This window comes from Botryllus schlosseri, chromosome 4 (genome assembly GCF_051294905.1).
Source record: "Botryllus schlosseri isolate E-star chromosome 4, Bs_hap1, whole genome shotgun sequence".
Lineage (NCBI taxonomy): Eukaryota > Metazoa > Chordata > Ascidiacea > Stolidobranchia > Styelidae > Botryllus > Botryllus schlosseri.
The window spans coordinates 19726113-19740093 of NC_137239.1; the positions used below are offsets into that span (position 1 = coordinate 19726113).

At 41.1% G+C, this 13981-nt stretch overlaps 1 long non-coding RNA gene across 1 annotated transcript; it reads left to right on the plus strand.

Annotated features, from left to right (window-relative positions):
• The first annotated feature begins 1311 nt into the window (after positions 1-1311).
• LOC145437297 (uncharacterized) lies at positions 1312-2607 on the plus strand. Its single transcript, XR_013914632.1, has 4 exons — positions 1312-1722; positions 1794-1858; positions 1917-2006; positions 2245-2607. It is a non-coding gene; the product is annotated as an uncharacterized LOC145437297 (long non-coding RNA).
• Positions 2608-13981: the final 11374 nt, after the last annotated feature.

Sequence of the window (13981 nt, forward strand, 5' to 3'; positions counted from 1 at the left end):
ACCTCCAACACTTTGGTAAGGAATTCTGTAGTCGAGGAGTCTTAGGGTGGGTTTCAAATAGTCGACTTAGGCCCGTCGTCGGGCTTAAGCTACACCCCTCAGGCTGAAGTCGGTTTCAAAACTGTGACTTGAGGGGATTTCCCCTCCAGCGTGCGCTTTGTTAAGACAGATATCCAAGCCAGCTAGGGGGTAGGCTGAAGTCAACAGTGCTGATAACTGTTGTGCTGTTTGTTGAAGGATACTGGCCGTTCTTCTGATGTATAGCTTGGCAAATCAGATTAGATCATTTTATATTGATGTCAGGCAGTTTGGAACAATGTTTATATCACAAACGTGACAAGTTGGTATCATATACCGTTATAGTGGGATTTACAGTGGAATGCTGCAGGGGTCTTCGTATACTGAACGGATTTCAATTCAAATGGATAGCCAGAGCCCTGAGGCACACAGGACACATCAGCACTTCTTCCATAACCGTACCATATAGTATCAAGCAATGTTCCCCATGACCACCATAACCCGCGTTCGCTGGCTCCAATCGATTCGGTTACGAATATGATATGACTATGGTTACGAGACACGGGAAGTGATATTTGGGGTAAGGCGTAAAGGTGCCTAGCGTTGGACTTGCGAATCCCGCCCATTTTGGCAAAGAAAGGTCAGCGATAAGAATCCGCTACGGGTAATGATGCTGATCAGTGGTCATGGGGAACATCAGTTAATATAGTGCATGTATCGAAGAAGCCCCAAGATGAGATTTTAGGTTGCGGCAGATCAACAGATCCTTTATTGATAGCCTACATGCTACGTCAACTCATCATTATAGTTTTCTCGACTGGTTACGTCTTTTAACTTAGGCACGTTGACGTTTTGACAGTTTGGCTTTGCGGTGGTTATAGCCAAAAAGTGAACACATGACGCATCACCAGAAAATGGAAAATATGTATCATGCTCATTTTGTTGAGCCTAATCAATGTTGCACCACTTGCACGCAACTGTGATTGATTGCAGGGTTCCCCTCAATATCCATTTTCGCTCCACCCCTATGAGCATTGTCATAAATATGTTTAACTGCTACTTTCTAGAATAGTGCCGACTACATGGAACTTTGATCAATATGTGTCTATTCAACCAGCATTGTATTGATATTCCGTTCACTGCACGCGCACCGAATTTCAGCATACTGGATAAAGATCCAGAAGTTTCGGAAAGAAAAATGACATGACTTTGCATGAAGTTGTTAGTGAATTGCTATAGATGTGAAGCAATGTTCCCTCTAATTTTTGACGAGTCTGTGCGTACACCCAAGAACTCACTACGCAGACCCTCGGAAAACAGTGCGTAACGACTAAAAAAGGGTCATGACTTCAGATTTTCTGTGTGCATAAACCGTGTCAGCACTGCGCATTTGCGCATGTATGCAGCTTAAAGGGGCCATTGATGTGAAGTGATATATGCCAATAATATTCAAAGTGCAGTACATGCTAACGCTTCAGTAATCCAAATGTTTTGAGATATATGTCAATTCAACATTGATTTTCACAGATTTGCTACCCAGTCATAGTATCAACATAGCAGCATGATCAGTCCATGTAAAAATTATTATATAGCTGTGCAATGTGCCACCAGAGTGAGCTGCAGGCTGTGAAACAAATGATAGCACCATTCTTTTGGAACACAGAGAAAATCAAACGAGCAGTGATGTGCCAAGCCATCAAATAGGTATTTATCTATCTATCCGTATATGTGAGTGTGAATGCGCATACCAATATCCAGTTCCTTTTATATTAAAGTTTTTCTGAAAGCACTTTGCTCGAGCTTTATCCAGTTCCTCGCACCATGATACCAACACTGGGCTGTAAGTATGTCATTTCCATTCATATTTATACCATGCTTGATAAGTTGTTTTGTGATAGATGCTGACCCATCTGATGTGCCAACTTATGGAGTAGCAGTTGGGAGCTGCATCTGCTAGTTGTTTGGGCAACATTTCCAACCAGATCACGGTAAGTTTGCATTCATTACTAGGCCATCAATTGTCTGTTTGTTATCTCATTATTATTGCTATTAATTATTATCTCATTATTATTGCTATTAATTATTATCTCATTATTATTGCTATTAACATTCGTATAGTTTGCTGATGCTATGTATTACAATAGACTATTGAGTTTTGTATGGATAGCAACAGTATAAAATTTAAAAAATTCGTTCGAAATTTATTAGTTATATCTCTACCGACAGCTCACCGAAGTCCAGGCCCGAAGTCAACTATGAAGCAGCGAAGATTTGAAAATCAGTGATAAAGCAGAAGAGAATGAAACAAGTTGAGCATGGTCTCAACGTTAATAATTTAGAAGATGCTGAACAACATTAATTTGACGCTAGCCGAATCTAGAGTCAAAACATGTCTTTTGTACATTTGATTCAATTTTGTTCAGCCGTTCATGTTCGCCTGCTCCAGTTTTCCAAGCCCCTTGCAATAACTTCGCTATCTTGTGTCCAAATTTATGAACTTGAACTTACTTAAAGCCATAATGCACATTTTACCTCATTTTAACGTGTCACAAGAAATAAAGCACGAGTATGTTTTGGAATGTAATCAAATGTATTGCAAAAATCTCTAGATCATGCGTTGTCGTGCAGATTTCTCTGTAGGAGTCGATACTGTGGGAGTGCGGTCAACGCTTCCAGTTGCAGTATGTCATCAAATTCAGCTCCATCTGCCTTGTCAGCATTGCTATGATTGTAAAGGCAGAAGCAGGCTATTGTCATATCGATATTCTGAGGTTCTTCCTTGAATATAGCCAATGCGCGAGATATTTTCTTCAACACAAAGCACTGCGCTCTGCCAGAGGGTAACGATATGCATGAAAACAATAGTGACTTTTTTCGGTCAAAGTTCTTGGGCATAATAGTGGCGTGAGTAATAAGTCCTCAGTGGATATTCAGCATCTCCAAGAGCATAATCTTCATCAATTAATATGCTAAAATGCTGGGCAGTTGTGTCTTCAAAAATCGGTATCACAGCCGCACTATTTCTTCGAATACTTTGCGATAACGTGCTGATCATTTGCCAGATACTTCCTCGGGGTTCCGTTTTGATCATCCGTCCGTAAATTTCAACAACTCAAGCAATTCCGTATTCCTTCACTGCATCGCTACCGGTTGCCAGTAAACTCGCCCCAAAGTAAATTCGGCCCAGGCAAATTCGGCCATTACATCAGTAAATTCGGCCCACCGAGAATATTGTATTAAAATGTATTACCAACCGTTAATATGAATTAATTACATAATTATACTATTATTAAGTGATTTGGATGTCAGGGTATGCGTAGATCGCGTAATCACGGGAGATAGCGCGGATATTCACGGGGACCGAATTTACCGACGGCCGAATTCACCGGTCAATTCACTGGTTACTCGGTCAATTCTGCCCTCGGAGAATTTTTTATAAAAATGTATTACCAACTATTAATGTGAATTAATTTCATAATTATATTATTATCAAGTGATTTGGAGAACAGGGTATGCGTATAAATATATATATGTATATATATATGCCGATGTTTACGGGGCCGGATTTACCGACAGCCGAATTCAATCGGTATATTCGGCCCTCGGAGAACATTGTGTGAAATTGTATTACGAACTAATAATGTGTATTATATTACATAATTATAATATTATCTAACCTGAACCCTAACACTAATCCTAACCCTAATTCTAACCTAACCCTAATCTAATCCTAATCCTAACCTAACCCTAATCTAATCCTAATCCTAACCTTAATCCTAACCTAACCCTAATCCTAACCCTAAACCTACTAATAACTAACAACTAATAACTAATGTGTATTATATTACATAATTATAATATTATCAAGTGATTTGGAGGTTAGGGGTTAGGTTTAGGGTTAGGATTAGCGTTAGGGTTAGGATTATGTTAGGGTTAGGATTAGGGTTAGGTTAGGTTAGGATTAGGGTTAGGTTAGAATTAGGTTAGGATTAGGGTTAGGATTAGGGTTAGGTTAAGAGTAGGGTTAGGTTAGGATTAGGGTTAGGTTAGGGTTAGGATTAGGGTTAGGTTAGGTTAGGATTAGGGTTAGGTTAGGATTAGGGTTAGGTTAGGTTAGGATTAGGGTTAGGTTAGGATTAGGGTTAGGGTTAGGGTTCAGGTTAGATAACGGTATTGTAACTGTTGTTGTTACTCTGGCTGTGGCCGAATTTACCGACGGCCGAATTTACCGACGGCCGAATTTACCGACGGCCGAATTCACCGACGGCCGAAGTGACCGAGGGCCGAATTCGACGGGCCGAATTTACTTTGGGGCGAGTTTACTGGCAACCATCGCTACCATACTATACGACATCAGCAAGCAACTCAAAACAATAACAACTGGCCTCGGTTCCGTGTTGAACTCGCTACAGCGACGAAGTAGACAGTAATTACTCGCAACTAACGGACTTGGCCGAGCGCGGCGCCAAATTGACATTTGAAACCGAATTAAGACCGCCGACGTCTGGCGTCTTGAGCAAGTCAATCACTGGCCTTAAGCCAGGTCTAAATTAAGACAACTTTTTGAAACCCACCCTTAGTGAGTTATATCTGTCCTTTGGAGAATTGTTGGGCTTGTATTTGTAGATTGTGTAATTCGGATCAGGTATTTGTGAATCAGATTTAATTTCGTAGACATTGATTGAAATTTTTGGTATATAATTGTAAAAGAGTCGGAAGCCGTGTCATTCATCGAATTTCAGCAACCTTATTGTCAGCCTGCTGTAATTGCATATACTCCTGTTCGCGTACGCGCACGTGTGATTCGTATATATTCGCATATCAATCTTTATAAAACAATCAATCATTACAGTTCATGATCCAGCGATATATGGAGCTGAAATACGTCGCTAGATCGCACGACTAGTAGATTGCTTGGCATTACAAAATCAGGATCAAAAGGACGTGATCGTTTCAAATTATTATAGTTCTCGCAAGCTGCCATCAATACCACATGATTCGTCTGCGATGGGCGGAACGGCGGAATGGAGTGGTGCGAACATTTGTGGCACGCTGTGCAAACCGTATTAAAGGACCAGCTTTATGACAACGATTGACATGCGGTCGGCATATTTCTGTAGCTTTTGCAATTTATTTAAGAACACACTAAAATATGGTAACGGGTTCAAGCATCGTTCAGGGTGCGCTTGTGGTAGGTTGACGCATAAAAACCTATAGGATTAGGGTCGAGTGCTTGTTCGATCGCTGCTGTAACAACCTTGCCGAGCGCGAAATATTGCCTCTTGAACTAATCCCTCCGGTATGTACTATGTAATTGCTTTTGTATAGATTCCTGTGAATGGGATGTTGACCGGACAGCAGGGTTGAAGTTTGTAAGATCGCATTACTTGGTTCGTCTCTGTATTCAGAGATAGTATCATGAGAATTGATGAATTGATCAATGGTCATAGGTATAATTACTTTACCTGTTGTTTGAAAATCAGAGTTCGTTCAGTTTGTAGAAGGGTATGTCAATTTGAAACGTGTGGGCCCCGCAATGGTCGGCATTGATTGTCTTGAATGAACGGTGCGTATTCGCTGTAAATATACGCTTCTCTACGGGCGCGTCGCTTGGAAACAAACTTTAGGGTACTGAATCAGTGGATATTGCAAAGCAAATCGGCTATATAATCATAATGATTGAAGGGTTCCGTCACACTGTCCACTAGGTCGCATCGATTACCGAGTGAACGTCCCTTTCCTGGCCGCTAGTGATACGCCCCAAAAAAACTAAGAATTACCGCCTTCCGACTGATTTGTTCATCGCCCATGTACATAACGCACGCGACAATGCTACTAGTGAGTTGTGTTACTGGTTAGCTGCAGTTTTCGAGAAATGTTAGCCAGACCTTGCGAAGGAATTATTCAGAATACTCATTTTGATAGTTCTAATGAGGGTTAGATCAGTGGTTCTTGACCAGATACTTCGTTCGCACCCCTTCGAAATATCCGATCACTTCTCTCGCCCGTTTTCGAACGGCTGGTAAGTGTGTTGTTCTCATGAGCATGAGCAATTGAGCATGGGCTTGATCAGGATGGAAATTTTGCTAATAGTGTGACATCACGGGTTCAATGTGACGTGACCTACGGAACAAAAGACATGGAAGACATGGCACCTTTCTTCCCCGGACTGTGCAAGTTATCTCATATACATAACAAAAACCATTGTCATATTATAATTTCTAGGGATGGTGTGAACGTGAGGTTCACGTTCGCGTTCTGTGTGTGAACCTCGGAAATTTAGAGGTTCGCGTTCACAACAGAACCTTGGTAGGTTCTGTACTGTGAACCTTTTTCATATACTACAATTTTCACTTCATTACAACATCGTTGGTTCAAATTTATTGCATTTCAACTGCAGGCCGCTCTATATGCATGGCGCTATAGGCATAAAAAATCAACACTAAACGAGCATGTACCTTGACAATCTCAAAAGTTTTACTTGCTTTGTTGCAAAAGTTTGCTCGAAATATCCAACTTTATTGACTCTCTGCTGCGAGCTTGACCATCAATCACAAAACATCACGATCGAAATAAGCTACGTGGGCCTAGTCAGCGAATGATGCTTATTCCACCATGGCCATGATTCCACTAATCAATCTAGCAGGCGTATGGGGTCAATCTTTACTTCATATGTTTACTGGATCATTAAAACCAAATCGGTGCGATTGAGGCGTTGGCTACTGCTGGATAACTTGTTAACGGGGTAATATCGAGAGCAAGTTTAGAAACCCGTTTTACACTCTGCTCAATATCAATGTAGCAATACTCAGACGCCGAATACATTTTCCGATCTGTCATACGAAAAAGGTGACTTGAGTCTGACTTGAGTCTGACTTGAGTCAAGTCATGACTCGAGTAATCCCAACACTGCTACAAGGCTATAATCTTCATCTTCCTTGCCCGACGGCATATGCACATCATGGTATGCATATACGCAGATCGTGTGTATGTATATCATGAGTCGGTGTATATGCCACAAGAACATCGAAGACAAAAATAAACTACGTCCCTTCCTTCCCTTATATTCCCTGGTAAGTCCTCGTCAAAATTGTTGGCAAAGCGACGGAAGATATTGATTTTATGAGATTATTATATCATTTGATTGCCCCAGTTGATACATTTGGCGACGTTTAAAACGTCAATATGTATTTCAGCATTGTGACGTAGTGCTGCCTGAATCGTCGTATAGGTATCGTGTACATTAATATAGGCTATCATTTCATTGAAGGATAGGTTGGAATTAGCAATATGACGTCCCGTGACGTCATGAGGTTCACGTTCGTGTTCACACAGAACCTTTCAAAAAGGTTCGCGTTCACACGAACCTGAACCTTTTAGAGGTTCACACCATCCCTAATAATTTCCACTACAATATTTTTATTCTGCATTCGTTTTTACATATCATATCGGTCCTATCGGCCACTCATAAAAAATTATATTATCGCACTGTAATTCACTTACTATTTCAACTATAATATGCACCTAAAATACAATGTTGAAAATGACGTTCGTGAGCAGCCCCTGAGTTGCTCAATGCTCAAGCGCCACAAAAGCACTACCGTTGTTGAGGCTTAAGTCATATAAACCAAGGTACCAATAAAGTTGTGTTATCATATTGGAAACAGCGCAAGTGTGGTTGGGAATGAAGTATGAAGAATTTCACTGCAGTGGTGTAGCGCCATTCTATGGCCTACTCTGATGATGCCGCATCACCTCCGACCGGTGGTCATTGGTCAATCCTGGTTGAGTATCACTGGGTTCGATGAACAAAGCTTTGCGCCTGGTGAATATGTTGATGCATCGAAACTCTAACGTCGGGCGGCATATGTAAAAAAAATTACTTTACGTTTATTTACTCGGTATAGCTGAAATTGTCAGAGATCCACATCTTTTGTGCACTCTGTAGAATCCCTAAGATTCGACGCTCTCATTGAATGACTTAAACGGACATACTCGAGTACTCGACATCAGTTTCGGCTGATTTTGTGCAGAGCATTTGGCATCGCAGACGCGCAATTGCTTGACATTCTGAAGGCCTCACGCGAAGCTACCAGGCATCACTCCGCATATCGTAGTCGTAATATGAGTTTCTTATCAAACACAGATCAAGACTAGCAGCTCATAGGTCGAGATCTGGCAAGAGATTTTAGATCAAGATAAAGTGATAACATTGACCGCGTGCCGACGGAAGCGGCGATCAGCCAAACTATAGCCTATCTATCTCTGTGAATGTTACGATTATCGAATTTCCGTCTGTACTTTGAAAGCGATTTGGTATGGAACGCCTGGGAAAAGACGTTTATAAACAAATCTTGTTGTGGTCCAAGTATAATTCTTCGGTTATGCAAGGATTTTCTATACTTCAAAATTACGTAGTTGTGTGGCAACTCACCCGAAATAAAGTCAATTATTACCGTTGTTCCGAAAATAAATGCTCACCAATCGCTGTTGGTAGGTAGCTCTATCGCTAACAGTTCCTTGTGCTCGGCGAAACTATAACGGTTCATGCGTACTTTGTGATCTTAGGTAATTTTTAGGATTATCCATTCAGAAATCCCATACCAACGAGGTAACGCGTATAATTAGTTGTTGGGCTGTCGGTAATTAGAGTCAACAATACTATGGTAAAGACTGAATGAAGTCATGACAAAGGGATGGAATATTGTAGGACCAGTTGATGAAGACACATATGCAGGTCTAGAAAAGAGTACCCAAACCGTGTTGACAATAGCGAACCACTCGTTTCTTGCCTACTGAGTATACGTACGGCACATGGTATATACAGAATTTTCGCTGTCATGTAGTTGTGGATTTAGAACGTATTGAAATGGTTTAACTTTAGTACAAGAGCTTCACATTTCACAGTGCAGCGGATCCAGTCAAGCCTCACTCATTATGACCACATTAGACAGACTCGAAGTGTACCGTTTATGCGACCAGGAAGTGAATAATGCCAGTTACACTTAATTTTGAATTATTTACAATTTATTAACATGTTTATGTCATAGCGATCTAAAACGATGCCGCACGTCGAGCACTACTTCTCGGCTATGTCGATTCTATGAATGTGTGTGGCTTTGTGTTACACGTTTTGAATGATACGCTATCTCCTCTCGAGATTTCAAAGTTACGGCAGTCGTAAGAAATTTTCGGAACGGCAATTCTCGTTCGAGGAATAACAAGCGACGTATACTTTCGGTCGCGATCACTTGAAGACAACAGAGGCGAATCTGGGCATACCGTTTCAGCTCACAAAACTGTTATCAGATCCACGGAATTTACTACCAGTGGCTGAATTTGTTATCCTCACCTTCAGACAGTTGCACCGCTAATGGATTTCTCAGACTCTCTAGACCTGGTGTAAAAGGCCATAGTAGCCGATCACCATAGATTACAATACTGACAACAACAACACTTTCGGTATAGGCCTACTCGAAAACATGGGCTCTCATAGTTGTGTTAAAAACAAAAATCAATTTAAAACAAACACGTTTACAACAAGGCCCTTGTTTAAAACATGCTTTTTATGGTGTTTTTTCTAAGCCATTCTATTCTATTCCATTAATCCATTTCTAAGATATTCACAATTGAAAATATAGGGTAAAGCTCCTTTAACGAAATAGGCTTCCAAGCCCTGTAATATACCTACCAAATACAGTCTCACTACTTAATGCTAATCATCAGAAGTGATAATAATATGATCGTTGTGCAAGTGCCCAGCCCAGGAATATACTAAGCAGGAATATAGCGACTTAGCCAGTCTTGTACAAACTGCAGATCTAGTTTGTTGCGGCCAACTGACTACAGTTCTTTTTAGTGGTTCTAGTTCTAGGTGCGGATTTAGAAAGAGAGTAATTCTAGTTTAGTTCCGAAAAACTAAAAACCAAGTGTTGTCGTGCGGCGTGAATTGTGGTACCGGTGTTCAGTTGCGCGATGTTCTTACAACCGTTGCCAGCTCCGAGTAATCACTATCATCAGCCAGGGGTTGGTTTTGGGGTCGAAACCGCACCGTAAGCGCGGCGAGAAAAGCGGAAACGCTGGCTTTGTTTCGTCAACAAATAACAGATGACCTTCTCGGGTCAATAAAAGTACGCTTCAGTAGGTATGTCAACTGGTGGAATTGCGGTATCGCACTCCAATTTTTACTTTTCAATTCCTAACTTTGGGCTGCAGCTTGTGGCTGCGAGCACTGCAATGGTGATTGTCAAGATGCAGGCTACCGATTGGTAAGTCTACAGTGGGTGCCGGAAGCAGGCAGCTTTTTTTCGATTGCTGCGCTTTGGCTTCAGTCTTAATGGGATCCAACAAGGTGGACGTTCCGATGAAATTTATCCAATATGATCGGAACGCTATTGCAATACAATCGATATTTAACGACGTCACAAGGTCACAAAGTTCTCCCATTGACATTCTATTGCGATTTCGCGCATGCGCGATTTTTATTGATGAGATAAGATGAGGTCTGCGCTATCTTCAATATAATTAGTGACTGTGCTTTACAATCGATCACGCGGTAGATCACGCTACTTGTTGCCATATCACGGCTACATCGGTGGTTACTGTAGTCCAGCAGGGCGTCAGTAGAATGTATAAAAACAGTGAACCCATGTCCTTACGTACCACGTTGGCATTACCTACCAATCGCTAATCATATCATCCAATCTTTCTCGCTACAATATCGATTTATGATGCGTGGAATATTTTGCAATTCAAGAAAGCCATCCGTATCGTTGTTTCACAATTGCCAGGTTACTCAGATCCAGTTAAAGATGGTGTATTCTCTTTCTTACCTTTGCCCGTGCCGTTGGGTGATAAGATAATAGATGGTAAATGTAATACAGCATAGTAATATTGCATTTGATCAGACTGATCGAGTAACAATCTTGTCTATTACCGTTCACTGGATGCAAACTCAACTATACATGTATGCAGTGCAGATTTATAGCGCACTGTAGCGCGTAAGCGAACTCGCCGAAGATAGCAGATTTAGATTTATAACGCTCATAAATCATTTCCGATTATTTCGTTCAGATCGGCGTTTTAGCTCCATGGCAATGTACATGATAAGATAAGATGACTCGGTCACATTCGGCGTAGCATACCGTTGCCTTTCGCCTTGGTCACAATGCGTAGGATTTTCACAGTGAGTTCAATGAACCGTGTCTGAGCAAGTCCGTATTCACGGAGATTAGCCAAAGCCATATATTGTCAGCGCTAGGCTGTATTGTATTGTTTGAGATAGATTTCACCCAGCAAGCCATAGTGAACCACCGTTAGCGTTGAAGCGGATACAGTAGAATCCCGTATGAAGTCCTAAAATAATAGAAATTAAATGGCACTCGGCGAACCGTGCGTCACCAAGAGTAGTAAGTCAAATATTTGCTATGCTCTTCAGGCATTTTGATGAAAATGACTACTTTTACATGATGTTAGGCGACGTTTGATTACTTACTTTCATCTGCCCGCATTCTATAGAGCGTTAACAATCGCTCGCTATACCTTGGACATGACCGCAATTGTACTATGGTTGGGTGTTGGCAGTGGTACGGGTGGAGAAACCGGGAGGTTAGTGATTTCATTGGGATTGATGGCATCTTTAATTATCTTGTACGCGTTGCAGAGGCGTCAGTGCAACATCAGGGTCATGCACTTAGCCATCATGGAGATGTGTCCACTGAATAGGAGCAGAAATATTATACCCGGTCGATGGTCGTGTGCGGACATGTATTACTTATAATCTGACTAGTTCCATTGGATTTCGTTCGGGTGTGTCACATGCAAATCTTGGTTTGCGTTGTTCGCAGACGCAGCGCACGGAATTGAAATGGGAAAATCGATATGTGCGAACTTTGCGTGTTGGATAGATCTGCTTGTAATTTTTTTGCGCAGAGTAAGCGCTGATGCCCCGTCGTCCTAAAACATCATTACAGAAGAGGGAGAATATCGCTCACGATTTTAGGCAGAAGTAGTTAAGTAAATGGTTATTTTGGAGACAGCATATTTCCGATCCGATTATGTAACTTGATGCAGTTCAGCATAAGAAGATTACATAGAATATACGATTTAAGTAGTCACTATGAGTATTCAAATTTATAAATTAAGCGCATTCACAGGTTATACAGATACACCTTGGGTAGTAATTCCAGACGAACAATGTAACTTTTACGCAAGTGAAAACGTACCCAGGTAAAACACTTCAACAAGTGGTTCATGACAAAGGCATGAAAACCGATATTGCCTTGCAATAAGGTGCGTAAGTACAGGTGGTGTTCTACAGCGTCTCGATTTATTATATAATCAGCAACATTGCCAGCTCGTCGCTTTGATTGTTGAACGTACATCAAGATACCGATGGACATTCAGTCACGCTAATTACGCTGCGTTGGATTCTGCCCGTGTGAGAATTGTGATGACCCATATAGATTGGATATGTTCACTGATTCTTGTTATGATAGTGAGTCACGGTAGATGCTCCGTGTGATCTGAGCATGTTCTCCCCAAAATCGATGCTTTGATCATATTCCCATATAAACATCGCATTTATTGTTGCATAGTTTCAAAGCTAATATACAATTTCCTCTCCGGGAGTTCCTGGGGTAGATTGTAATGGTACTCTTGTCTCATATTATCCCTGGTGGAGCTAACACATCGCGCTCAGTAGCATAACCATAACATTAGTTTTCTTGCACTACTATGTATTCCAAGTCAGAGCTGTAGGTTCGCCATGGTAACTCGACACTGATGACTGATATTAGTTATCTGACAAGATATATTGATCAAGGTTGGGTGACATGTACTTTAACAATGTAGCATCATATTTATAATTTAGAATACTGAGTAATTACTATACAGCTGCTATATACTATATAGTGGTATTTGCAAGTGCTTCACGCGGACGCGGACGTGGACTAGACACTGGCAGTTATGAGTTTGGAAAACAAATGCAGAAGGCGCTCTCCTTCGTCCTGAGGATTGTGACGTCGCATAAATATTTTTTGCGATGTGCTTGCTTGCTCCGCCGAATAATTTTACAAATAAACAGCGCGAAGGAATAATTTATCATTATTTACGTATTCAGGAAGCCAGGAGTGAAAATGATGGGTAAGGCTAATTGGGAGTAGAGAGATACGAGACTACGCGGTAACACACCTTTGTTTACACAGGTTTCGACCTTGATAACAACGATAGATACTATTTCGGATCCGCAAATTTTGCAATAACGTTACCGAGCTTATTTTGCTGGTTTACAAAATGCACTGCACATCACGCACACTATTTCCGCACCAAACTAACTTCTACGAACGTGACATTAGCTCCAATCTAATCCGTTTCCTTCCGTGTGCGCTTGGTTGTCGAAGTTCTTCGTTTCACAGTGCTGCGAAACACTGATATTTCGGCACAATTGCCAGCTGAATGACGTTGTGAGACAAGGGTTATTAACCTGTGCTTGATTACCATTGAATCATTTCTTGAGGGGTAGTTTGACTAAATTCAATAAATATTCTTAAAATAAATTTCACTCTTCTCGAGATGTTTCAGCCCGGCCCAACCTCCACTTTGTTGATTATTATTTTTTCGAGCTAGCTTTGTGTCTGCATCTAAACTAGAAAGCGTCCTGTAAACGCACTGCCGTCGATTTCACATAACCATCCATATCAATATTCGGCACACTTGTAATAAAGGTCGCATGTCTTTTGTTCGAGTGCAGTCAGTGTAAATGTAAAATCGAAGATTAACAAAAAATCCCAGAAGCAGCAATCGAACAATGTTGCAAAAATCTATTCTGAAATGTAGTTCGGGATGTGGCTTGAAAACCGTTGACGTTGTAAATGAAGATTCAATCATTTTCATAAAAGTGTTATGATTTTTAAACTTAGTATCCTTCATAATATTTCTGTGAAGTGTAGCATAAGCGGCAATC